General features: G+C 42.1%; 2 long non-coding RNA genes across 10 annotated transcripts in view; one reads left to right on the plus strand and one right to left on the minus strand.

Moving 5' to 3' along the window:
* Window positions 1-27,856, minus strand: part of LOC145532588 (uncharacterized) — a 623,961-nt gene that overhangs the window by 503,351 nt on the left and 92,754 nt on the right. The window contains exons 6-8 of one of the 9 annotated variants that reach the window (XR_014073390.1): window positions 21,598-21,803; window positions 18,641-18,858; window positions 17,827-18,506 (exon numbers count right to left, since the gene is read on the minus strand). The exons of 7 other annotated variants lie outside the window; for them this stretch is intronic. This is a non-coding gene — a long non-coding RNA (uncharacterized LOC145532588). Of the gene's footprint in view, window positions 1-17,826; window positions 18,507-18,640; window positions 18,859-21,597; window positions 21,804-23,530; window positions 24,221-27,856 lie in introns of those variants that run through there. One more of the 9 variants, XR_014073401.1, reaches the window with a different exon arrangement.
* On the plus strand, window positions 5,632-27,084 carry LOC145532591 (uncharacterized). The gene is made up of 5 exons (XR_014073409.1): window positions 5,632-5,753; window positions 7,037-7,190; window positions 13,434-13,544; window positions 16,084-16,184; window positions 26,673-27,084. It is a non-coding gene; the product is annotated as an uncharacterized LOC145532591 (long non-coding RNA).

Consider the following 27,856-nt stretch of genomic DNA (forward strand, 5'->3'; position numbering starts at 1 on the left):
GAGTCTACAAAAAAAAAAAATATGGGGGAATTCCCTGGTGATCCAGTGGTTAAGACTCTGTGCTTTCATTGCCAAGGGTACAGGTTCAATTCCTGGTTGGGGAGCTAAGATCCCACAAGCTGTACAACATGGCCAAAAAAAGAAATAAAAAGAAAGAGAAAGTATGGACAAAAAGCAGAAAATTATTCATTTCAAAATTTCACAATGAAATGTAGCTGGCAAACTTTGGAAAGAAGTAGAAATAAATAAAGTAAACATCACAGAAATGAAAGCAAAACATGAAGTTGCAAAAGGTATAACAGACATTGAAGAAAACAGCACGAGGAATACAGAGGCAGGTACAGAAACTTGAATAAAAGGACACAAAATGCAACAAGGAGCTTCAGAACAGGAGAGATAAAATTAAAGATGTGAAAGACAGGCAAAGGAGATCTAATACTAGACTCCCTTAAGATATAAGAAATAAAACGAACCAGAACAATGAAAACAAACAAATTCTTAACAATACAATTCAACAAACCTGAAATGAAAGGCTTGATTCTACGTGTTGAAAGGGCCTATCATGGTCAGGAAAACTGACCCAGAATAGTCAACTCTGAGACATCACCTGACAAAGTTGCTGGACTCTAAAGAATCTTTTGATCCGGAATTTCAAAGTTCAATTACAAGAGAGAAAGATCAGGCTGACTTCAGATTTCTCCACATTCAACACTTCAAGACACTGGAGAAATGCCTAAGTCCTCAAGGATTCAACATCTGAGCCAAGAATTTTATATTTATCCAAATCATCCTCCAAGAATAATGACTATGAACAAACAGTTCTGAACCTGCAAAAACTCAAGGAACATTATTCCACAGCCCTTCCTGAGGCAACTTCCAGAAGATAAACCACAGCAGTGCGAGAAATGCCTTGGGTTCTAGTGCAAAGGAATTGGCCGTGAGTCTTAAATATGCGCACCTTAGAGCAAAAAATGAAATACAAATATAGGTTTGGATGATGGAGGAGAATGTGTTATATAACCTGACAATCTAGAAATGAGCACCAACAAAAATTTTTTAATGGATAAGGTAAGATAAAAAGGAAAGAGATACAGTAATTCTGCCACTTGCCTCATCTGTAACCAGGAAGAGTCAGAGAATATTATTTCAAGATTTAAAGCAGACAGGGACCTCCCTGGTGGTCCAGTGGCTAAGACTCCACATTCTCAATGCAGGGGACTTGGGTTCGATCCCTGGTCAGGGAACTAGATCCTGCCTGCCGCAATGAAAGATTCTGCATGCTGCAATTAAGACCCAGTGCAGCCAAATAAGTTTTTTTTAGAAAAGCAGACAGATCAAGTAACCGAGGTTACTTGTATGAGAAGTACTAAAGTTTCACTGAAAGTTCAAATGTAAGCTGCAAGCAAAATAATGTTACTAATGAAATGTGCGAAACTAGGGAGAAGGAAGGAAGGGCAAAACAACAGGAAACACATTAAGTTTATAACTGTTCATACTAGGAAACCATCTGATACTATGTGAATAAATGGGGACTATGACAATTTTATAAAGCTATAATTAATTTATGAAGATAGCAACTAGAACAAAATTATCAGCACCACACACACACACACACACACACACACACAGCAAAGATCACCAAGTAGATGGTTCTATAAATGATCACAGAAGCAATTATAAAAAGAGTACACATAAAATCATACGAAAAACTAAACCCAAGCATACACATCAGTACGTAAATGAGCCTTCATCATTATTAAGAGTTTTTCAAATCAGAACAAGAAGAAAATCCACACTCTGTGTTGTAAAGAGACAGAGTGAAACAAAATGATTTTAGAAAATAAAAGACTGGACAAGGCATAGCAGGCACAAATGCAAACAAAAAGAAAGCAGAGTTTATGATATTAATATTAGGCAAAGCGGAATTGAGGCCAAAAAGCATTAAATGATGCAAAGAAGGGCATTTTATAATGCTGAAGGGAACAATTCACAATTAAGATATCAGTTATGAATATTTATATACCTGATTACATAGTAGCAATATTCCTAAAGCAGAAATTATCTTGACATACAGAAAAAAAATAAACAAAACCCTGCCAGCGGCTGAAGGTTTTAATTCTGTTCTCCTAATCCCTGATAGAACAAGTTGACAAAACATAACATAAATCTTTGGTCCTTCACATCCAGCGTTGAGTGCCGCATGCAAAATGACCTGGGCCCAGGTTATTTATTTCAGCATTGTTTGTAAAAGCATGACTATTCTGTTCACCAACAGAGGACAAGTTAAATAAATTATAGGATAACAATTCAATCAGCTGTATCACGACAAGAAGAAAAAAAAGGACAAGTATCTCTATGAACTCATGGAAATGCTTTCAAGTGTTCCTCACATAAACTGGTACCATATCTCCTCACTGCTTTGGCTCTCACAGTAGCTAGCTACACTGTTTACAATTACACACTAGATCCTTCCCAGAGAGGAAACGGTGCGTTCAAGCCCACTGCCGCATGACTTGCCCAGGCTTGACCACGTCACAGCCTAACAGAGGTTTTCAATGTAATCGCAGAGCTTTGCTCAGGTGACCTGCTGTTCCCCTCTGTCAAAAGTGGGGCCAGGTCCCACACGGGGACTGCTCTTCCAATCTGGGTCCCAGAGCTATGGGAAGAGATCCACGGACCCACAGCAGCTCACCTAAAACGTGAGCAAGAAATTACTTTTGTTTCTGTAAGCCTCTGAGACGTGAAGTTTTTGTTGTGTGTGTAAAGTTGGCCAATACAGAAATCATCCGAAAGGGGCAATTTAGGAAAGGTTGGATTTTACTGTTTGTCTCATTGTCGGGAGATTTTCTCCACATATTTATGGTACAATACCTAATTTCATGTGTTTATGACATGAACATTTAGGCAGCAGTTATCACATGCCAAGAACTACTCCAAGCATTTTACAAAAATTTATTCAATTGTCGTAAGATTCTGTATCCACATTTCACAAAAGAAGAAACAGACAGAGATAGGTCAAGATCACCAGTCATGTAAGCCGCAGAGTCAGCGTTCAAATCCAGGCAGTCTGGCCCCAGAGTCCACGCCCTTAACCATATGATCCACGTCCACGTCCACAACCACTATGCCATGAAATTATCATAACCATTGATATTTATTGAGTTAATTTTACTAAGCACATTTGATCTTATTTGATTCTCATGATAACTCCAGGAAGTAGAGGAACGGAGACTTCAAAGATGCAAAATGACTCAAGATTACACATTGACCTTGATGGCAGTTATGCTCTATAAAGACAAAACCTCCAAAGACTAGTATAACTTTTCCTGTTCAAATCTGGAGGTGGGGGGTAGGGGAGGCCTCAATGGAATCCTACCATCACTCTATTTCCAATTCTCTTTGCACTTATCACCATCACAATCATTAATAAATATTTGCTGGACAGTTACCTCAGGAAAGGCATTGTGCTAGGCTCCCTTGCCCCAGTTAAGACTGGAGACAGACATAGGCTCACTCTCAAATGGTGAAAGATGCTGTGAACAAACTCCCCTGAGGACCAGGAAGCATCCGGCACCGTGGTCAGGCGGCTCTCACTTGGTGACCAGAGTTTTCACAAGGCTGCATAGCACCCTGCTGCCCTAGAAAGTCGCAGGAAGAGAAAACACAGGATTCCTGTCCTCCTGTTTCATTATCACCAGGGAGGGCGTCAGCATTAAAAGAGCAGTGTGAAATGGACAATTCACACATCTTCTGAGTTTCTCAAGGATGTCAGTCCCTGCTGTTGCTGTGGCTGCCGCTGCCTTGAGGTCAACTCACCACAAGAAGAGTATTAGACGTGGACCAGCAGGAAGCATGGGCAAAGAGGTGCGTACACATGTGCGTGCACGCACGCACACACACTCCCTACACATTCTCCACTCCCAAGAAATGGCAGGGAATATGGAAGAAAGAAAAAGAGGCAGCAGGCATTCAAGGAAGGGCCCCTCTTTCATTGCTGGATGTTTCAGAAGAGCAACGGAGTCCTCCTGCAGCTCAAGGTCACAGCCCTGGGGGAATCTCTTCTTCAGACTCTCCCTTCAGTACCATACAGACCACTTCTGGGAAAGTGTGGTACAGGGCCTTCGAGGTCTTGTCTGGTACATCTGCCACCTGCAAACAGGATGCAGCCAACGAGAATAAGGGCCTGTCTTGATCCTTGCCCAACCAGGCCTACTGGAGACTCCTGGACCCAGGTAAACGCTCAGCCCCTCCCAAACCTCTGGGCCACTTCTGCCTTTAATTAGGGAGGCTTTGGAGCCTGACTTCCATACCATGAGCATTTGGATGGCAGGCAGCTCAGCTCTGATCAGTGGCTTAATTCTTTTTCCTTGTTTTAAGATTTTTTGATGTGAAGCATTTTAAAAGTTTTAATGAATTTGTTATAATGTTGCTTCTGCTTTATGCTTTGGTTTTTTTGGCCTCAAGGTATGTAGGATCTTAGCTCTCTGACCAGGGATCAAACCCACATCCTCCGCACTGGAAGGCAAAGTCTTAACCATTGGACCACCAGGGAAGTCCCATGGCCTAATTCTTAAAACTGAGCTGCTTCTCCATTTGACACCTGTATTGGAATTCTTCAGAGAAACAGCACCAATAGGAAATAAACATGTAAAAAGTTTTATTATGGGAATTGGCTCCCATAGCTATGGAAGCTAAGTCACACAACTGGCCATCCATAACCTGAAGAACCGGGAAAGCCAGGGGTGCAGTTGTAATCTGAGTCCAAAGTCGTGAGAACCAGGAGCACTGACGATTGTAGGTCCCAGTCCAAGAGCAGGAGAAGACTGATGTCACAACTTGGTAGGCAGGCAGGAAGCAAAAGCAGCAAGCTCCTCCTTCCTCCACTTTTTCTGATCTATTCAGACCCTCAAAGAATTGATGATGCTCATCCACATTGCGAAGCAACCTATCTTACTGATTCCACCAATTCAAATGCTAATCTCATTCAGAAACAACCTCACAGACATACCCAGGAATAATATTTAATATGGACCTGGCCCTATCCAGTTGACATACAAAATTAACCATGACAACACCTGTGCCCTGGCCTCTGGCAACAACACCTTGTTTTGATAAACTGCCTGTGACACTGGTTCCTCTAGGACAGAGACATGCCAGGCTTCTGCTAGTCTCTCCTTTCAAGGCCAAGTTCTTCATCATAAAAATCCATCTGATTATTTCTTGCTGAATCAGTAGTTGTTATCTCTCATCTTATTTGGTCCAGCTGTAACACATCCCATAGTACAAAAGAAGTGTGAGATTAAATGTCCCCAGTGGACCCTACAGTCCTCTGGGGCAAGGACCATACAGGTCTGTGTCTTGTTCTTCCATGTGTCCTAACAGTTAGTACCCAAAAGAGGCCCTCAGTCAATACTTGCTGACTGAAACCCTGCCCCCGGCCAAGGAGGTCTGGCATACCCCTTGTGTGGCTGACATGCAAAGGGCTAGAGAGTTTCGTTCAGCTCAGGAGAGTTACTAACAAGAAGCCAAGAGATACACTTGGCTCACAATGCCCAGTTGAAGAAGACTTAAGTTTTGCCTGCTTCTATGACTGTTGCTATGGGAATAGAATGCCTCCTAAGTGGCACATTCATATAAGTAGAGTATTTCCTCCCAGTAGCATCTCTGAGTGGAATTCCCACTGCAAGGATCAGGTCTTCCTCTCCTGAGCAGCACTAGATGCCATCCTAGGGGGCCTACGGTCTACAAAAAAGGTAGCAACCACCTCTCTCTCCACCTTAGGATTTCTCTCTATCCCTCCCCATCTTTAATCATCTCTCCCTCCCTTCTTCTCCAGCCCAAATGCTCAGAGAGCGAACTGGCCTCACAGAGTCTATTCAGAAATATGGGTGTCTGATCTGGGCAAAGTGGGGGTAATAAAATCACCTGTGGGTCAAGGGGACCTTTCAAGCTATCAGCTCAATAACAACAATGGAGTCAATACTAATGTTACCGAGTCCAAACTGCTACTTCTTGCTGCAAGACAGGCTAATGATCAAGAGATAAGTTGCTGGGGCAAGGAATAATGACTTTATTCAGAAAGCCAGCAAATTGAGAGGATGGTGGGCTTGTATCCCCAAAGAACCATCTTACCTGAGTTAGAATCCAGGCTCCTTTTATACTAAAAGGGAAGGCTGCGTGCATGATACATCACTTCGGTCGTGTCCGACTCTGTGATCCTACAGACTGTAGTCCACCAGGCTCCTCCGTCCATGGGATTTTCCAGGCAAGAATACTGGAGTGGGTTGCCATGCCCTGCTCCAAGGGATCTTCCTGACCCAGGAATTGAACCCACGTCTCTAACATCCCCTACATTGGCAGGCCAGGTTCTTTACCACTAGAGCCACCGGGGAAGCCCCCTATACCTGAGTACCTCCCACTAATGATGAGAAAATATCATCCTAAACAATAGATTCCCCCTTACATTTCATCTTCAGCACTTCAAATAGGTTACCTTTAGTTTGACCTTTGGTTCCACTCCCTCTTCTCTGTATTCTCTGCCAAAACAGTCAAAGGGTTGGGAAGGCAAAAAGTGAAGGGAAAAAGCTTAGCCACATCACATCATTGGTCCCTTGGTCCTTCAGTATTGGCTGGTGTGGAGTTACACTTCTGATCTACCTGTCATACCTGAAAGTTCTGATATGCTTTCTGTCCTATTTGGGGGTCAGTGTCTCCCCAGCTTCCATCCTGCCCTGTCTGAAGGCTACATGGATTTTGAAGCAGTGATTCTCAAAGTGTGATCCAGAGCCAGCAATATCAGTATCACCGGAGAACTTCTTAAAACTGCGAATTTTCAGGCCTCATCCCAACTCACTGAATCTTCTGGGGGTGGTACCCAATAGCCATCTGTCCTTTTTTTTTTTCTTTTGGCCACTTCTAGTGGCATGGAGGATCTTAGTTCCCCAACCAGGCATTGAACCCATGCCCCCTGCATTGAGAGTGCAGAGTCTTAACCACTGGACCCCCAGGGAAGTCCCACCATTTGTCTTTTAACAAGCCCTCCAGGTGATTCCCAAGCACTCTTGAGTTTGAGAACCTCAGCCTTCAAGGAGCCTTCTCTTGACCTCTGAATACAGCATCTTTGTCCAGCGATTTTTCCATCTCTTCACTACCCAGGACTCAATTTAAGAAAGGTGGCATTTCAGTGGCAGGTGAGATTTAAACTGACATTTTCCCCTCCTTTCTAGTTCTGTTGGAATTCTGCAATCTACTGATTACAATAATGCTCCAGGGTTCCCCTCCCCCCTCGGAAAATAACGATTCAAAATCAGAACAGATTATTTTAAAACGCTTGTTGGCACATTGATGCCACTGGCTGGCTTCTACTGACTAATTAATCCTGATCTGACCTGAATTAATGCCTAATCTGTGTAAAATGATGGAGATTTGTTGGAAGGCAGCAAATTTGAGACTATAAAAACCAAAGGCATGTGGGAGTGGATTTAGCATCAGGCTGACATGAGGATTAAAGTACTTCTTCAATTGGTACATTATTTGAAGTCTGATTTTTTTTTTTCTTCCTTTCTCCTCTCCACTCCCCCCCCCACCTCCTACTAGGAAAAAAAAAAAAAAAAATTACCAGAAGACGTAAGTATATTGTCTCCCCTTCTCCCAAATAAAGGTAAACTGACAGCACTTTCAATGAAAGACTCTGCATGATTGGAATTAAATGTCAAATACGATTTTCTGTTGGCAATTCAAAGTGTTGGTGTCAAAACCATAACTGACAGTTCGGCTGGAGATTAGTATCTGTCTGGATCTTAGCATCACACTGCGAGGAAGGTTTATGATTTCGTAGATTAACACAGCTCTCTTCACGCCACTACTTAAGAGATAATTTGTTGAAGCAGGAGCTGATTAGATTGTGGTTGCCTCTGAGAGGGAGGCCCCCTCCCCTAAAGTTCTGTCAGGCATTTGATGGCACACCCTGCCCCCTGTGGGGGTCTGCCATCATTACGGGTGACAGGCAGGTGAGGTGAGCGGGCCACAGCTGCCAGCACATCCGGCTGTCAGTAGCCACCAGTGATGCTTGCTGGCGATGTCTCGAGGAAAATGGAGTTCCTATTGATCTGACCAATATGAAATGGCCTTCCAGGCTGGAGATTTGATTTATTTAGTTTCTGCTTCTCACATGGGATGGAGGGAGGAGGGGGACTTCCTGGAAAGTCATTGAATCACACGCCCTACCACTGGATCTCCTCTAGCTTTGGAAAAAAAAAAAATGTTGATCAAGACTCAGAGAGGTTAGGGAGACTTGCCAAGATCACAGCGTTTGGGAGGAGGGGGGAGCTTGGGAGTTGGTATGGGCTGAGACTCACAAAGTAACAGACACTGACTTCAGCACTTTGATCTCTCCAATGTCCTATGTAAGATTCACAGAGTCTTTGATGTCATTAAAAGGGCAGGCGAGGTGAAGGGTGTAAGTAACTTGCATAAGCCACAGCAAGTCCACGGCAGAGATGGGTTGCAACCAGGTTTCCTAATCCCCAGTTCAGTGCTCTCTGCATCATCTTACAGAGTATCATCCCTAGAGTAAATATTCCAGCTGGGGAGGGGATCAAAGGGCTTTGAAAACTGTGCTTCTATCTTGCACGCATGACATTTCTGCCGAGTGACAGCCCATAGAACCCAGATAATAAAATAAAACGGATGCTCTGTGTCTTGACCAGCCAATAAATTGTCACTGGTCCTCTGTGAGTCTGATTTAAGAGTTTCATCTTGCAGAGACTATATTTGTTCTTTCTTTGTCCCTCCCCCCCCTCACGCTCATCCCCACTTCTGGGGAAGGAGAAACTGTGAAAGCAGTCAGTTTCACGCAGCTTTTATGTTATCCAGCAACGCCAGGATGTGACAGCACGGGGGACTCACAAGATAATGTTCAGACTCTGGTTTTAGAATGTTTACTCTCTTTTGGGTGAACTCTGACACCCAAGTGCATTAATGCGGTGCCATTTTCAACTCTCATGCCAATCTCCCTCCTTGTACATATCAGAATTTTAATGCCTGCTTCCCTGTTTGAGTTATGGTAATTTATTGTAATAGTGCATTTTGACCTTTTCAGTATTTTGTATTTTTATTGGATAGCTGTTTCACCTCTTCCCTGGAGGGTTAGCCAGGCTGAAAAGGAGAGAGAATGGTAAGACCAACCAATCAAAATACAGAATATTAAAAAGGTCAACACACAAGAGCAAACTACTAATTTGGAAAACACACAAATGAGAAAAGAATGAAAGCTCCCAGCAGCATGGTGGTCAGAGCAAGAATAAGTGGACAGGGGAGGGCCAAGGGGTTCCTCTGCACCCACAGCATAGCAGTTAGCTCAACCACTGAATGTAAACTAGCCAGCCCATCATCAGAAACCAAAGGAGAGGAGAATCAGTGCAAACTCCAAAGAGTGTAAACCGTACCATTTCTCCTTCTACCTGGTCAATGCAAATGGCAAAGAGAGGTCGTAGGGGGTTGAAAGTCCCAGTTCAGAGATGCCAGGGCTCTTTCGAACATGCCATAACCAGACGATGCTTCGAAGACGTCAGACAAGTTCCACCCTCTACCTACAAGCAGATGAAAGTCTCTGGAATCTAGAACTGATGCTGCTCTATTTCTTTTTCAAAGTTCTCCAGGAAGGGAAGTCCCCAAACCTTCCCCCTTGACTTTTCTAGTTAAGCAATATAAATTAAACCATATTAATAAGCATAGCTGTACAGTCAAGATCGATAGAATCATAAAAGTTCAAAGCATATTAATTCAAGTGGACATTCAGGTCTTGTCTACTGAAAGTTATGGTCACCAAATCACTGGGAAGCACACTTGAGTGAGTTGCCTGGGTGTAGCCCCCTCACCCACAGAAGCACAATTAGCAACGTGGAACAACATACACAGAAGGTTCTGACTGGCATCAGAAAATGGAAATGAGCTACTTTAAAAGAAGTCATGTAAAACAGGGACCAAAATCTCAGTGTGAAGAGTGAGAAGGCTTTGACTGCAATGTCATCTTGAAAAATAAAATGAGAATGTACAAAGAAGTGATTTTGCTTTCTATTTAATCTAATATAGGTAAAATATCTAATCATATTCCCCAAAGGAAAAAGGATTTAAGGGTTGACTGGGAAATTTAGGCACAGTTTTCCCAACAGTGTTTTATGTTACTATAGATACATCACCCTTTACAACACCCTTGACACAGTCATGAAAAATATAACTTACAAGATATTCAGAGGACTCAAGATAGGTGCTCCTCTAAATCCCTTGGCATTCCAATTTTTGTTCTATTTAATATCTTGATCTTTGTTTTCTATTACTCGGTTGGTTGATTCCTTTTTATTCAATTGTTTGTGATATCCTTATTTGTCAGTCAATTTGAGAGAAATATGAGCCATCCTAGTATATCACGTTCATCAACTTCATGAAATCCTGTGTTGTTTACAAAATTTGCAGCTTACATTTGCTTTTGATTTAGCGCTACCAAAACATCTGAAAATTATTTTCAAACTGACCAAATACTTATGCCATACAGGTTTTTTGTTAAAAGAGTCATGTTTGAATAGGCTCTAATTTTTAGTCTGTTAGTGACTATTTGAAAACTCTTAATTCCCTGTGTAAACAGACTTAATTATGAGTACTCTAATAATGAAAACTCAAGCACAAGGATCCTGCTGCTGCTGCTGCTGCTAAGTCGCTTCAGTCGTGTCCGACTCTGTGCGACCCCATAGACGGCAGCCCACCAGGCTCCCCCGTCTCTACTTAATACTCTATAATGACCTATATGAGAAAAGAATCTAAAAAAGAGTGGATATAAGTGTGTGTATAAATGATTCATTTTGCTGTACAGCAAAAAGTAATACAAGATTGTAAATCAACTATACTTCAATAAAAATTTTAAAAATAACAAAATTCACTCAGATTACACAGTTAAATTTACAAACACCTTTCAAAATACTATATAATACATACCTCTTCTTTAAAAAAAACTATCCCTTATTAAATATTTACTGAGTACCAGGAATTGTATATGCATTATATTATTTAACTCTTATAATAGCCCTAGAGGAAGGCATCAATACCTACAAGTTATAGGTAATGAAACAAAACACAGAAGTGAAGCAATATGCCGGAGATAGAACATCTAATTAGTGAAAGAGGCAGGGCTCAGTCTCAGGTTTTCCTGATTCCAGGCCCATGTTTCAGGCCACTCTGTTACAATACACAGAAAAGGTATCTAGAAGAGCAGAGATACTATAATAAGACTGTGGCTGTTTATATTCACTTCTTTATATTTTTCTATCTTTTCCACACTTTCTGGACCAAAAATGTTTTTGTTTAGTCACTCAGTCATGATTGACTCTCTTGCAACCCCATGGAGCCTGCAAGGCTCCTCTGTCCGTGGAGTTCTCCAGGCAAAAATACTCGAGTGAGTTGCCACTTCCTTCTCCAGGGGATCTTCCCAACCCAGGGATTGAACCTAAGTCTCCCTAGGTCAAACAATAAAGAATCTTCCTGCAGTGCAGGAGACCCGGCTCCAATCCCTGGGTTGGGAAGATCCCCTGGAGAAGGAAATGGCAACCCACTCCAGTACATGGGGTCGCAAAGAGTCAGACATGACTGAGCAACTAACCCTCCTGCACTCCTCCTGCATGGCAGGTGGATTCTTTACCTCTGTTTTTCTATCTTTTCCACATTTTCTAGATCAAAAATGATGGCCCTTATAATCAGAGAAAAGAGAAGTTGGAACTTCCCTGATGGTCCAGTGGTTAAGACTCCATGCTTCCACTGCAGGAGACATGGGTTTGATCCCTAGTCAGGAACTGAAATCCCACATACCACGTGGTATGGCCAAAAAAAAAAAACAAAAAAAACCCCACAGATAAAAGAGAACAAACGTTTATAAGAAGTTAAGGTTAGAGAGATGGGAGATCACCGTGTTGTTTATGACAAACAAAAAGCTTTGTGGAGAAAAGGGAGGAGAGACTGGCTCTGTTACAGCTTAAGTGGCGACTCTCAGCCAGCAAGGAGCCTCCAGAAGGAGGGTCTGGCCCATCCTATGCATTCTGCGGACATGGACACAGCCCACTTCACCTCCTGAGGAGCTGAAGTTACTACTGTGTATAGTATAGGGAAGAACACTGACCACAGTCAGAGACAAGGACACCCACTACGTCCTATGAAGGTCTGTCTGACTGCCCACCCCCCACCCCACAGCTCCCACCTATGGCTCAGTCCTTCCCTCTGTCTTAAGGCCGACTCTATCCCAAGGCTTCCTTGGTGGCTCAGCAGTAAAGAATCTGCTTGCAAATGCAGAAGATTGCCTGCAATGCAGGAGATGCTGGTTCAATCCCTGGTTGAGAAGATCCCCTGGAGAAGGAAATGGCCACCAACTCCAATATTCTCATCTGGGAAATTCCATGGACAGAGGGGCCTGGCAGGCTATAGACCATAGGGTCATAGAGAGTCAGGCACGATGGAAGCAACTTAAAACGCAGCACACACACCAAGACCTCAATTCCCCAAGAATGGGGCCCCACCTTCCCGTAGACCTCTCAGAGACGTCCCTGGGACTTTCTTACCTGTGCTCAGGCCTGGCCTAGCTCTGTTTGGGCTGCCAAAGCACAGCCAGCCACATTTTCTTGAACCTTCTTGATACTGACACCTTCACTGTCTGAGCCATCCTTGTCACCAGTACCCACTGCCTTTTAGCCAAACTTTCCATCCATCGTTTGTCAAAGTCTCAACTGTGTTTCCAAATGCTTCATCTGGGCTTTGCACAATGGGTTACAGGGAGCTGAGATACTGATCTCTCAGCAGCCAGGTAGAGAGCTATCTCTCAGGTAGCTGGTGGCCCTTGGACCCTTACTCTCTCACCCCAAGCAAGCCCAGTGTGCCCTGTGTTACCATTCTGTGAAAGCTGGGACATGAAAAACTTGGTAAGCACCAACTATGAACCACCCTGGTGGGTTTTCTAGGTCCCCATATACCATCCCCCCTTTTTTAATGTGGCCACACCACAGGGCATGCAGCATCTTAGTTCCCCAACCAAGGATTGAACCTGTACCCCTGCAGGGGAAGCACAGAAACTTAACTACTGGACCACCAGGGAAGTCCCCTGCCATTCACTCCTAAGGTGGCCCATCTTAAACCAACTGAGCTTCTGCTTTGCCTCTTGGTAATTTGTGGGGGTGCGGAGGTGGGGGAACATGGTGAGGGGCCACGCCATTTTGCTGTTATTATTTAGTCTCTAAGTCATGTCTGACTCTTTTGTGACCCCAAGGTAGGGACTGCAGCCTGCCAGGCTCCTCTGTCCATGGGATTTTCCCCAGCAAGAATACTGGCGTGGGTTGCCATTTCCTTCTCCAAGGGATCTTTCTGACCCAGGGATCGAACTTGCATTGTCTGCTTGGCAGGTGGACTCTACCACAGCCACCACTTGTGGGACCTTATCTCCCCAATCAAGGATCGAATCCATGCCCTCTGCAGTGGACGTGCAGCATCTCAACCACTGGACCACCAGGGAAGTCCCTCTTAGTAATTTAAATAATATGTTTGTTTGCTGTGTGTCAGGTATTCTTCTAACTGCTTTCCATTAATATGGCTCTGACATGATTGACAAGTTCCCTGGGCTTCTTTCGTTTCATCCTAAAAATAGGGACAATGATACTTTATCTGAGATCCCTTCCAGTCTTCTTTGAGGGTTCCAGGAATGAGCACCAATGTTCACACAGCCTCCTCTCAGTACATGGTTTAAGGATGTGGCACCTCGCGAGAAAAGGAGAGATCAATTTGGAAACAGAAAAGAATACTTTCTTCAAGTTGATGTTTTCAAACCCTTAACCTAAAAAAATTTGGAATTTCCAGTAGAAGTGGAATAACAGGGGAAAGAATTGGCATTTGGCTGGAGGAAGCAGGTCTGTGATGAAGTGAACCCCAAGGGTGATGGATGGAATTGCAGGAGATGGGCCAGTTAGTAAATCAAGCCCGACAGTAAGAAATCAGCTTCTGGAGAATTGCAGTCCCAGGCTCAGGCCCAGAAACATGACTGCACCTTTCCATGCAGCTCCAAGCAAGAGCTAATATATAGTATTTACTCAAGGAAGATGGTTCCAGAGTGAGGAATGAGATTCAGTTAGTTACTGTAACACACATTATTTCCTGGAGCTCCCAGTTGCCCTATGAGAAAACCCATTCTTCTTTTTCAATATATGCCTGATTTTTGCAATCTCTCAGCCTATCATCAAATGGTTTCCATTTATTTCAAAAGACAATTTATCTGCCTTGAGGTTTCACCTACTAGAACTTGGTGATAGTATTCTTTGATGCAGTGTTACAGCATCCACTCAATGAGGCACAGGGATGACAGACAGAGCTTGTTATCTTCACACAAAAGTGGCTCAAAATACCATATTCCCCCCTTCGCAGATATTGCTAAAACTATCATCAAAAATTAGATGAAAATCAAGAGTCCTCTCTGGTGGTTCATGGGAGTCTTCCCTCTTTTTCCCAGGCTCAATCACTTGGATTATTGTGTCTTTGCCTTGACTCCTCTGTATATCAGATCAACAAATCCAGTTTTGTTCTATGAGTTTATTTTGTTGGCTAATTGATATTTCCAGGCTCAGAGGTACTTGAGCTTGACACCAAAGGGCCTTTTTCTTTGTATTAGTATAGCACCTTTCTCAAGAGAGTAAGCATTTGCAAACACCAACTAATTATTTACTGCAGGGATTTCACTAAATTAGAAAGTTCCAAAGTAGAGAAAAATTAAAATCAACAACTGTTTCTTGTATAATTATGGATCATGCAAAGCTTACACTGTCCATGCATTAGTCATAATTCAATTATGGTCTGAAGTCAACTCCTGACCAATCGAGAACTAGTAGTGTAATTATAAGAGGTTTTAAACACAGAATATGAGGGAGGACTAATAGATCAAGAGTCAGAAGACCTGGAGTCTGTGACTTTGTACCCTAATCTTGATTTCTTCATTTATAAAACGAGAAAGTTGTAAAACTCAGTTAAGTCAGCAATTGTTGTTGTTGTTAAGTCACTAAGTGGTGTCCAACTCTTTGCCACCCTATGGACTGTAGCCTGCCAAGTTCCTCTGCCCATGGGGTTTCCCAGGCCAGCATACTGGAATGAGTTGCCATTTTCTTCTCCAGGGGATCTTCCCAACCGAGGGATCAAATCCACGTCTCCTGCTTTAGCAAGCCGATTCTTTACTGCTGAGCCACCAGGGAAGCCCAAGTCAGCAATATTAGGCTTCTATTCTGAGTCATTGGGACCACCTGCCTCACAAGCCGACCTGTGTCAGGAGCGAGAAAGATAGATAGACGTTTTCTCTATGTAGAGAAGCGGTCCCTGTTTCTCTTTTGCCCTTTGAAAATTGAGGGCATCCTTCAAGGCCAATTTCAGTCTTTCTTACTCTATGAAGACTTATTGGACTCCATTGGTTTGCAGTGAATGTGCCCAAAATGAACTCTGATAACACCTTAATACTTTACGTCAGCAAGGATCATACACTGCTGAGTATTGTTCTTACTGCTTTTTATATCCTGTCCAACAAAACAACTTGTAAGCACTTAATGGAAGAGATGTTTCTTATGTCTTGAACTCTGATCCCCCAAATCAGAGTATAAACACAGTAGGAAAGCAGTATTTTGTCAAATTTACTAATATCTGTTTATGTTACTAGTATTAGATTGAAGGGGACCCTTTCTGAAGATCTAGGTGCCTGAACATATATCTACGCCAATTGCCTCTCACTTCTACCATGCAGTTTATCTCTAAACCGAGACCTACTTTGAATTTCATTTTTTTCCCATTTCTTTTCTCTTCTTCTTGCTCTTTCCCTCCACTTCCCTCTAAGTGTACCATCATTACCACATGATATTACACCTTTCTTTGAAATTCTTCTTAAAACATCTCTGTATAAATAAGCAAGGGGCAAAGAGTATTACCAAACTGATACGAAATTTCAGACCGTTACAGTTGGGATGGAAAAAATTAAAAACTGGGGTTGGAGAGAAGATAATGCCTTGGAAATTGCTTCTTTTACAGAAGAAGAGTTCCATCTTCTGGCTCTATCTCCTTTCACCAAGAAGACTGCAGAAGAGTGAGTATCCCTGAGGACCATGTTTTACTCCAGAACTCATCAAAAGGTGAGAGGGGAGCAGAGGGATGAGTAAGTAGAAGATCTAGATCATTCTGCCTCTGGCAATCTGATTTTTCAGATATTTTGCAGATTTTTTGCCCCACAAAACAGTCAGATGATGGAAGAATTACAATAAATGTAAGTGTATTGCCGAGTTCACAAGAAAATACGGAAAATCCCAAGGGCAAAAAAAAAAAAAGAATGTTTTATAACATGAAACAACATGAAACTTGTAAGCAAACACCAAAGTTGGGTTGTTTGGGGAAAACACTGATTCCAAGACTCTAGAATTTTGGAGATTAATGGCTACACCTAAGGGAATAGGAGAACAGGTTCCATGTCCACGCAAGGCAGGGGAGAGAAACATAAAAGTCTGGCATTAAACAAAGTATCCTAAGGACCACACTCTAAGTAAAGGAAGAGTTGAAAAGACAAGAAAGATATAAAGATATCAACAACACAGTTCTCAAGTTAGGTATAACGTTTAAATGCTGCTAAGTCGCTTCAGTTGTGTCCGACTCTGTGTGACCCCATAGACGGCAGCCCACCAGGCTCCGCCCCGTCCCTGGGATTCTCCAGGCAAGAATACTGGAGTGGGTTGCCATTTCCTTCTCCAGCGCATGAAAGGGAAAAGTGAAAATGAAGTCGCTCAGTCGTGTCCGACTCTTAGCGACCCCATGGACTGCAGCCTACCAGGCTCCTCCGTCCATGGGATTTTCCAGGCAAGAGTACTGGAGTGGGGTGCCATTAAATACTGTTCTCTAAAACATATGAAATATTTATAAAAAATAAGTATATGCTATTCCACAAACAATTCTCAAAATATTTTCAAGAATTGGATATCATGCTTAGCATATTCTCTTACTACATTCCAACTGATACAGAAATCAATTTAAAAATTAACTTTAAAAATTGCTACGGTTGGAAATTAAAAATGTATTTCTTCATAATTTATGAATCAACATAGAAATAATAGGAATGTTTAAACATTTATAATCAAACATATTGAAGATATTATATATCAAAACTTGTGGCATACAGATAAAAGGAATGGGTAAAGGGAAATTAATATAAATTCTGACAATAAAAAGGAAAAGCTAAAAATTACTGAGTTGAACATCCAGCTTAAGAACTTGGATGAACTCACAGACAAGAATATGAATCTAAATAGAGCAGAAGAAAGAAAATGATAAAGAACATAAATTAACACAACAGAAAACAAAAATACAGTGAAAGGAATAAACAGATACGAGTTGATTTTTTTAAAAAACATCAATAAAATATCTAAATTTCTAACGAGATTCAATAAACTCACAAACTTTAAAAGTCACAAGCAAATAATAGCAGAAAATTTTGAATTAAACATAAGATAGAATAGAGTTTAGAAAGATAATACAAGAATAGTATGGTGAAATATATGCTAATTAGTAATTTGAAAACTTAAGTGAAATGAAAAAATTCTAGAATAATATAAATTACCAAAATTGAACCCAAGAAGAAGTAGAAATTTTGAATGGTCTTATAATCTTTAAATAAATTGACTCTACAATTAAAATTATTTTCCACAAAGATAAAACCTGGCCCACATGGATGTGCAGTAGAGTTCACCAAATAGTCAAGGAAAATATAATTCCAATCTCACACAACTCTTTCAGAAAATAGGCAATTTATTCGACTACTAAAACTTGACACAAAGACCAGACACAGATGATATAGAAAATTAAAATTACAGATTGGAACTTCCTTCGTGGTTCAGTGGTTAAAAATCCACCTTCCAATGCAGGGGATATAGGTTTGATCCTTGGTCAGGGAACAAAAATTCCACATCCCTCGGGTCAGCTAAACCCGTGCACCACAACTACTAAGCCCATGCACCTCAACTAGAGAGAAGACTGCGTGCTGCAGTTAAGACCCAATGCAGCCAAAAATAAATCAGTAAATAAAACTGCAGGTCAATTTCTCTCATGAAGGTAAGTACAAAAATTAAAAGCAACGTATTAGCAAAATGAACCTAGTGGCCTTTAAAAATAATAATTTATAATGACTCGACTGGATTATGCCAGAAAGGCAAAACTGATGCAACATTTAAATATCCGTGTATGTTTATCTTCCCTCCTCATCCATTCAGGTGAATTTGGAGCAATTAAAGCTTTAATACCAACCCACGGAGTTATCTCATTTCTTTCCTTTCCTTCTGAATCCACTCAACTCTGACTGAAGGAAGTGCATTTGAGACCTGGGTTTCCTTTTCAGCTTTCTCACAGCCTGGAATATTTCCCACAGGAGCATTAACACCTTCCAAATGTGATTATCCCAATCTCTTGAATATCTGATCTTTCCAGGATTTCAGGGAATTACAAGGAAACACAATACAATAGCATGAGGCTCGTTTCCACAATATTTAGGAAAAAAGCACTTAATCCCCAAACCAAATATGACCATTAGAGTAGTTCACAATCTTACCATCAATTCCCTAGCGGATATACTGTTTCCTAAAATCAACGTCTCATGTAGTCTAGATCCACGTTGTTATCACCAATCGTAGATAAGGAGTTCATATTAGTTCAGTGCAGGAATTAGGCCACCAGAAAAAATAAAATAAAGGGGGAACAAAAAAGCCCATGTGGCTTCAGCTTTCCTAGCGTGTCAGTCAGCCTTGCCCGGTGTCCAAAGTCCACCACCTATAAACAAGAAGGAAGAATCTCATCAAGATACTAAGCTTGCTTTAGCCTAAGAAAACACCTTTTGGAAAGGGCAAAAAAAGGCCAGCCACCTCACCCTTCCTCAAGATTTGTCCTTTAAGTTGCAGCCAATAAAATTTTGTCCTTCCCTCAATGACCTGTGCATGCTTCCTTCTCCAACCCTGCATGCCTGGCCTGTTAACCTCCCTTGAATAGGACCCTGCCTAGTAACACAGCAGCTAATCTCCTTCAAAAATCTACAGTCTGGTACCCCTCCTAACCCCAGGAGACCAGCTTTGTCTGTATCTCTTCAAATCAGAAGGCTCTCAAGGTTTACTTATTTGTGCAACATTTCCATTTCTATAGCCACTGTGTCTTTCTTCCATTCAGCAGTGCCTTAGCTTTGTCCCATAACATCTACCTCCAGGGAGACCATCCCTTTTAGTTTTCATATTTGCCCCAGCTGGAGAAATCCACTTGAAAGATTTCTGAGTTTCAGCTGCCTCTAGGGAATTTCCCAAACCTGCTCTCGGTGATAACGTGAGGTCCGTAACACTTGTCTTCTTTCAATCCTTGAATTCCCCAAGCCTCGATAACTCCAACACTGCTTTCCTGGAGCACAGCTTCTCAGATGCATTTTTTAAACCTTCCACCTGCCCTTACATGAGAAAACCTGTTCCTCCCACCTTCCTCTGAGCTAAAACATTTTCAGCCTCTCCACATCTTTCTCACCTCCTGGTCCTCTTGTCTCTTCAGGTATAAAGGGTTGAAACTTATGTTTGAGCTGATCCTATTTCTCCCTGAGATATCTATCAAGATCTGAGCATTTTCTGCTCACACACCAATTCCCTAAATAATCTCCCTCACTTACTACACAGTCATCCTTCAGCATCTGCAGGAGATTGGTTCTAGGACCCCCCACACACATTTCTTTGGATATCAAAATCCACCGATGCTCAAGGCCTTCAACTCACTTTTGGATAATTCTATTCAGTTGTTCCCTTAATTCAATCTAATATCACATGCCACCCACATACCGAAGCCTTATCCTCATTCTGCTTAATCTGTTCTTGGACAAACACCACCAATTCCCAATGTTTGAACCCATCTTCTATGTATTTCTAAGAAACATTGTCTCTGAATGGGAAAAACAAAACTAAACAAAAACCAGAGAATACAATGAAATTTAAGTCTACTAAGTCACTCCACAATCCACATACTAAAGGCATTTTACGCCAAAAGTCTGCTTATTTTGAAGTGAGCTTTTTCAAGAACTCAGAAGTTTGCATCCCTGCCAAGCCCAGATTCCTGCTAATCAGAATTGAGGCACAAACTCTCTCTCTCGCTGAGATTTGCTAATGAAAACCAGACCTTCTCTTAACAATGCAAGTTTCTTCAGGAGCCTAAATCAAAATCTTCAACTTGTGCACATGAACTCGCCTTGGTCTGCTGCAGGACAACCGGTGTCAGTGATTGTAAAGGGTAAACGGACCAGACACCAAACCCTTGACCACCCTTGTCTATGGCTGCCATCATTCCGTCCCTGCTACATTCCTAGCAGAATCCAGGGCTTCAAATCCCTCTCTGGTCAAAAGCCTGGTGATCAATGCAGAACCCAACATGGGACTCAAAAGTCCTCCCATCTCTTTACTTTAAGGTCTTTACCTTGGAGTACCATCTGCTTTCCTTCACATGGCAGAGAAGAGAGACATACCAAGACAAACCCAGGGATGAGGGCTTGAACCTTTATCCCTCCCCTTCAATATCCCTGAGGTCTACACCTTGTCTTGGACCCACAGCAGACCTCCCTTTCCCTGAAGTCTCCAACTGCTCCCTAGATGAGACCGTGCAGCCAGCTTAACGCGATTCTAGCTTTAAGCATCAGACAACAAAAATAATGGAATAGAACCTCTGACAGTCTTCCCCTCTCAGGAGTTCAAAGGAGTTAAGAGATGTGATTACGGAGTTAAGAGATGTGATTACAGCCACTAGAATCTGTCCAGCTGATTATTGGCGCTGGTGGTGATGTGCTGCTATTTACTGATTCATGGAGTGATAAGGAGCAAAAGCAGAGTCGGAGAACGTACTGTGTGTGTGTATATATATATATATATATATATTCCTGGAGCTGTGTTCTCTCTACGTAACCACTTGAATCAAGCCATATGCACTGTGGGCTGACTTTGATTCTCAGCAACAACTGTTTAAAAAAGGACAGAGGCAAGGATTCCAGATTTGTTGACTTGTGTTGTTCCTGTGGAAGCAGGGGGCGTGAGGGTTGTGTTTGTAGCACTTCCCATGGGAGACTGTTTCCAAAGAAACACAAATCATTTGCTGGAGGCAGGATATGTTAGTAGTAGTTTTGGGTTTGCGGCAACATATGCCAGGCCCTTCAAAGAGGTGTGGGCTTAAACAGAAGGATTTTTTTTTTTACTCTTATTCACCAAAAATGAATTTATCCTCCTGGTTTTATTATAAGAACTAGCAGTACTCAGACATGATTATAACATATTCTGAAAGATTTTAACATCCCATGACCATGAGAAGAAGTTTTAGCTGAGAAATTCCAGAAGAGGACCCTGACACTGATAAGATAAGCAGTGCTGGAAGCTTAGGTTCTGATGATGGTTTTTTATTTCACTGAATCATATATTCGAATTTTCATTCAACAGGTTTCATGTGCCAGGGCAGAGCTAGGTTCTAAGAATAGGGTAAGGGCCATCTGGCTTAGATTCTTACCTCTTAGGACCTTTGAAGGTCCTTATTCAAGGCGCAGGGGTGCTTTTGCAGATATGACTGGTCTTCTGAGGGCTCCAGGTACATTGCTGCTGCTGCTGCTAAGTCGCTTCAGTAGTGTCCGACGCTGTGCGACCCCATAGACGGCAGTCCACCAGGCTCCACCGTCCCTGGGATTCTCCAGGCACATTGGCCCTCCCTGATTCTAACTGTTCAATCAGAGGAAGCCCATTTGTCTTGTGGTCAAGAGACCATCAATAAAAACAAAGTTATTTTAGGGAGTACAAGAGTTAATTTGCTCTTGTTCTAGAACCACCCCACAACCAAAATTACGGATCATCAAATCTCAAAGTTAGAGGAGCTCTGGTTCAATGATTCACTTGATGGTCGAGTCCGTCTACAACCTCCCCAGCAAGACAACATTTAGCCTGGGCTTTAATGCCTCCAGAGTCAGGGAACTCACTATTAAAACCTTCCTAGAAGCACTTCTCAAGTTACCTGTGACTCTGAGGACTCGAGCTGAGCTCCATTATGCCTCCCTGAAACTTTTGCCCATTGGGTTCTACCATTTGAAGCCATGGAGACCAAGCCAACTCCCTCTTCCCCAAGATACCTAATGCGTATCCTGAGTCCTCCCTCCTCCTAGCCGAGGACTAGAAGTGCTTTGATCTGTTCATCATATAATAAGTACCAGAGTTGGACACGACTGAGCGACTGAACTGAACTGAACTGAATGGAGGTTTACTGTGTGTCACAGCAATCACTAGAGGCATTCCCTCCATTACTTCATTTAATTCCCATAACCACTTTATGAGGATTTTATGTCCATTTTATATATGGGAAAACTGAGGCTCAGAGAGGTTAAGTGCTTGCACTAATGGCAGCTCAGATCACAATTATTCTTTTTTCAGCCATATCACATAGCATACTCTCCACTAACACTCCTTTTCCTACTTGGTGCTATGTAGCCATATCTTTCAGGTTGGGGGTACTTGGACCTGTGTTTGGCACCTGACACTTTCCCCAATGCATTGATCTGGTTAAATCTGGCCCCCTCATCCTTTTGTTTACGGCCTTTGGAATACTGATTTTTGTCTCCAACATGCTTACTTGGCTTCCAGCTTCATGCTGTATATTAATTTAATAAACCCTCTAAATATTCATGCAAATCATAGATTAAAAGGAAAAAATCAGAATGCAAGAGCAAAGCTCCAAAGCATGTCACTAGACACTTTCCACTGGATTAACATTTACTTTTAAATCAGTCCCTTTAAAAATAGAGCTCTTTAATCAGTAACTATTCCACTCACTTGTCCTTTTTCTTGCCCAACACCATGCTGACTTTCAGCATTCTGGATGAAGTTAATCACACAAAACTTGCTCGTGGCTAGCCCACGCTGGCTGCTAGTATCTGCGGCTTCCTTTTCTAGGTGCTCACGTGCCAACCCTTTAATCTTCCATTAGACATTCTTGAAATCTACTTAGTTGCAGATTCCATCTTCTTTCTGGGTTGGAAATCCAAACTCCATTTGCTTGTCTCCAATTTTCCAAACCACTAATACTCTCCGTGTTCACTAAGACCACCCATAGTAGTTTGGGTGATTGAGTTTGACAGGTTTCTTCCAACAACATGGGGTATAATTTTCCAGCCTAGAATACCACCATGTCTGTTTCATCATCTGTAAGACAGAGACTATACTAGTAGTACCCCACAGGGTGGTTTGATAATTAAATAGCATAATGCACCCAAGGAACCACTAATATTAATATTAATATATAGGAAACATTTCCCTCCAAACTGCAACAAGCCACATCACTTCATTTCTTCCTGAAAGTCATGTCAGCATCACCATTTCAATCAGCCTACACATACTACTCTTCTAAAAATCTGCATTTTTGCCTAAGTTCCTTAATACTACACACAGTGCCACTATTCTTTTTTTAAAAAAAAATATTCATTTATTTGACTGTGTCAGGTCTTAGTTACAGCATGAAGGATCTTCAATCTTTGTTGCAGCATGCAGGATTTTTTTTTTTTTTTTCAGTTGTAGCAAGTGGCATCCTTAGTTGCAGTATGCAGGATGTAATTCCCAGAACAGGGATGGAACCTGGACCCCCTGCATTGGGAGCATGGAGTCAGCCACTCGACCACCAGGGAAGTCTTGATGCCACTATTCTTGCAGTCACTCAAGCCTGACACTCAGAAGCATCTTTGATTCATCACGTTTTCACCTCCACATCTACCAATGTTAAGTCCGGTAGTTTCCATCACTGCAATTCCTCAGACTGTGCGTGCTCAGTCACTCAGTCATGTTTGACTCTCTGCAATCCCGCGGACTGTAACCCGCCAGGCTTCTCCATCCATGGGGTTTTCCAGCCAAGAATGTTGGAGCCATTTCCTTCTCCAGGGGATCTTCCTGACCCAGGGATTGAACCTGGGTCTCCTGCCTCTTCTGCACTGCAGATGGATGCTTTACCACTGAGCCACCAGGGGAGCCCAAATTCCTCAGATATCAGTCCTTTACTTCCATCCTACAGTCACTGTTAAGGAATAAATGTTTTTGTCCCCTCCAAGTACATCCGTTGGAACCTTGACCCTCAGTGTGACTCTATCTGTTGATGGGGCCTGTTAAGACGACAAAGGGTAAATGAGATCATAAGGGTGGGACCCTAATTCAACAGGCCTGGTGTCCTTACAAGAAGAGGATGAGACAGAAGAATGTCTCCTATGTAGCTGGCCAACTGTGAGGACACAGTGAGAAGACGGCCATCAACAAGCCAGGAAGAGAATCTTCCCAGGAACAAATTAGCCAGCACCTTGATCCTGGACTTCGCAGCCTCCAGAATTGTGAGAAATAAATTTCTGTTATTTAAATCATCCAGATTATGGTATTTTGTTACCATGTGTCTACTTAGCAGCCCAAGTAGACTAAGATAGCCACAACCTTACTTGAGGGTTTCTCACCTGGTCTGCGGTAAAAATTCCTGACTTTCGCCCCATCTCTTATCCTTCTCCACTCAATCCATCTCTCTCACTAGTACCAACTTAAATTTCCTAAATTCTGCTCCCAAATTATCAGTAGCTTCTTACAGTTTGCCAAATTGACCATAAACTCACTGACTTTCAAGATATTCCAGACAAGTTTCACATATGAACCCTCTTTATGATCCCAACGTATACTCCAAAACTCATATTCCCCATTCCTAATATACCCTCCATTCCAGTCAAATGAAACCTCTCATAGTTTCCAAGAAACACCACTGATCATTTGCATTCTTTACTGCTCTCTGCACTTATATAGCATTTTTTTTTAAATAGCTGAATGTATTCAGCTGCCAGAAAGAGTAACTGACTAATAATGATGGAATTAGGCATTTATTATTGTCATATCACAAGTCCAGAGATGGAAAGCTGCTGCTGCCAGTTTAGTTGTTCAATAACGCCACCAGAGACCAGGAATTCTTTTCCCTACCTCAAGATCAAAAAGCGGCTGCCATGCCTCCAGATATCGAATCTATGTTCAATGCATGAAAATAGGAGAAAGAGAAGAGAAGGAGCATGGCAATGAAGTCAGTCTTTTTTGCTAGGAAAAGCCAAAACATTCCCAGAGCTCCCACCACCCAGCCCCACTGCTGACTCTCCCACTTATGACTTATTGGCCTGGATACTATCACATGGCCTCCCTTACCTGCAAAGGAAGTTGGAAAAATGGACGTTTCATCTGAACAAGGCACATACAACAATACCCACAAAAAAAACTGGGACACGGTCAACAACAAAATAAGAAAGCAGTGGATACTGAATGAGTAACTAGTGTAGCTACAAGTACCTGACACTTATTTCTGGTGGATTTTTATCTTTATCTTTCTTCAGACATCTACCAGAATGTCTTGCACATACTTTATGCTCAACACCATATACATATAGACTGGGTGTAGTTTGATTGCCTACAAGTGGCTCCACAATCAATAAGTATTTGCCAGCCTCCATTCGGAATACTGGGAGGGGTAAAGAAAATTATATTTGTCCTCAAGTCAGAGAGTCGAAATGACTGTTGCTAAATTACTTTCCCGAAACACAGTCATTTTTGGATTTGTTTCACATCCCCAGCACCAACATTCAGGTTTGCTCAGCAAAATCTTTCTTCACAGGATAGTAAACATAATAACCCTCAGCCTGGGCTTGGTCATATTACTCTAACATCTATATTTCTCTGGCTCAACTGGACATGGTTTTACTGCTGCTGCTGCTAAGTCGCTTCAGTCGTGTCCGACTCTGTGTTACCCCATAGACGGCAGCCTACCAGGCTCCGCTGTCCCTGGGATTCTCCAGGCAAAAGTACTGGAGTGGGTTGCCATTGCCTTCTCCGAAGGTTTTACTATAGATGTGTTAAGAAAACCTGGTTATAAGTAATGTAATTAAACATCGTTCCATAAAGAACCTGTTAAAGGCAGCAGGTAGCCATTAGAAATGACGCTACAGAATAACTAATGATATATAAGCAAATATTTAAGTAAGTCCAGATTATAAAGCAGAGTGCATAGTGTGTGTGCTTGCACGCTAAGTCGCTTCAGTTGTGTCTGACTCTTTGCGACCCTATGGACTGTAGCCTGCCAGGTTCCTCTGTCCATGGGATTCTCCAGGCAAGAATATAGGAGTGGGCTGCCATTCCCTTCACTAGGGGATCTTCCCAACCCAGGGATCAAACCCAAGTCTCCTGTGTCTCCTGCACTGCAAGCGGATTCTTTACTGCTGAGCCACCAGGGGAGCCCCTGGTGTATAATGTACCTATCCATAATCACTGATAAGACACATTTTGTGCAAGAGTGTTTATAAATAGATGGGCCTGGAATTGGAAACCCCAACTTCCAATAGAAATATACAAATAGAAAACAGAGGTTTAAAAAATATTTATTTATCAAAATCTTGATAGTGGTCAACTCTAGACACTGCATTATAGATGGCCTTTATTTTTTTTTGTTTGTTTGTCAGTATTCTCTAGGTTTTCTAAAATGAACCTGCATCATTTTTAAAATAAAAAGCAAAACGGGTTGTTTTTATTTTTCTTAACTTTCAGGAGTTTTAAAAGACGTCTGCCTTCTGATACTTCAAGTGATGAGATCCAGATTCGATGAGACAGCACAAGGACTGGTGAACTTAAGTGACCACAAATTCGAATGAGTCTCTATTAATGACACCAAAACCATTTGAAGAGCAAGAATGAGTCACTAACTCTTATTTGTAGCTTTAGAAATACAAGGAGCAAAACTATAAAGACAGCTTGAACCTGAAAGTAGCAGGTACACAACCAAAAATACTGTTCTATGGAGGTTTACTTACACATTTCATATATTCAGAGGTTCCCATTCACTGTAAAGCGTGACCCCAAAACAGTGAAATCGTTTGGCAGAGAGGAGCTGTCTTCAGTGATATGAATGCTGCCACCTGTATTTCAAGCCCTCTTGAATAAATAAATGCTGGCAGACTCATCGCTTTTCTTTCGTTTTAGTAATGGTAAGGCTTTACACAGGATGGACTCACATCGATTTGATGACAATGACCATGACATTCAAGTGATTCCTATTTTACATTCAGTGCTGAGCTGAGTACCTGCTTTATCTTACTATTATGACACAGCAGCCGCTTATCTGTTATAACTGAAGCAGAAAAGCCTGGGAAGTTCCTAGAGAGCCTTGGATAAGGCCCTAGGTTGCTGTTGGAACTGGTGTCCTGAAATTAATCCCTGGATATCTCAGTAAAAATCAAACATAACCTGCCCTCTAGAAAACTCCGGTTTCAACAAGTTACTCTTTTCACTCTGAGTTACACAATGTTGTTCAGTCGCTAAGTCGTGTCCAACTCTTTGCGACCCCAGGGACTGAAGCCCGCCAGGCTCCTCTGTCCATTGGATTTTTCAGGTAAGAATACTGGAATGGGTTGCCATTTCTTGCTCCAGGGGATCTTCCTGACCCAGGGATCAAACCCATGTCTCTCGTGTGTCCTGCACTGGCAGGTGGATTCTTTACCACTAAGCTGCCTGGGAAGCCCTGGACCACAAAGGAAGTACCTAAAGTCTACTTTTTAAGAAATTCCTTGTATTCAGAATGCAGGGAATAGTGTCTATTTTCCTCACTAAACCTGAGGGAACGGTAGATTTGCCAATAGAAGTGTATCAGAAATCTTAGAGTCACGTGAAGACCCTGGTAAAGGTGAAATTTTGTGAATATAAATGCTCAGATTACAAGTGTAAATATGAAATTT

This window comes from Giraffa tippelskirchi, chromosome 13 (assembly GCF_054371585.1).
Source record: "Giraffa tippelskirchi isolate mGirTip1 chromosome 13, T2T-mGirTip1v1.2.pri, whole genome shotgun sequence".
In the NCBI taxonomy this organism is placed as follows: Eukaryota; Metazoa; Chordata; class Mammalia; order Artiodactyla; family Giraffidae; genus Giraffa; species Giraffa tippelskirchi.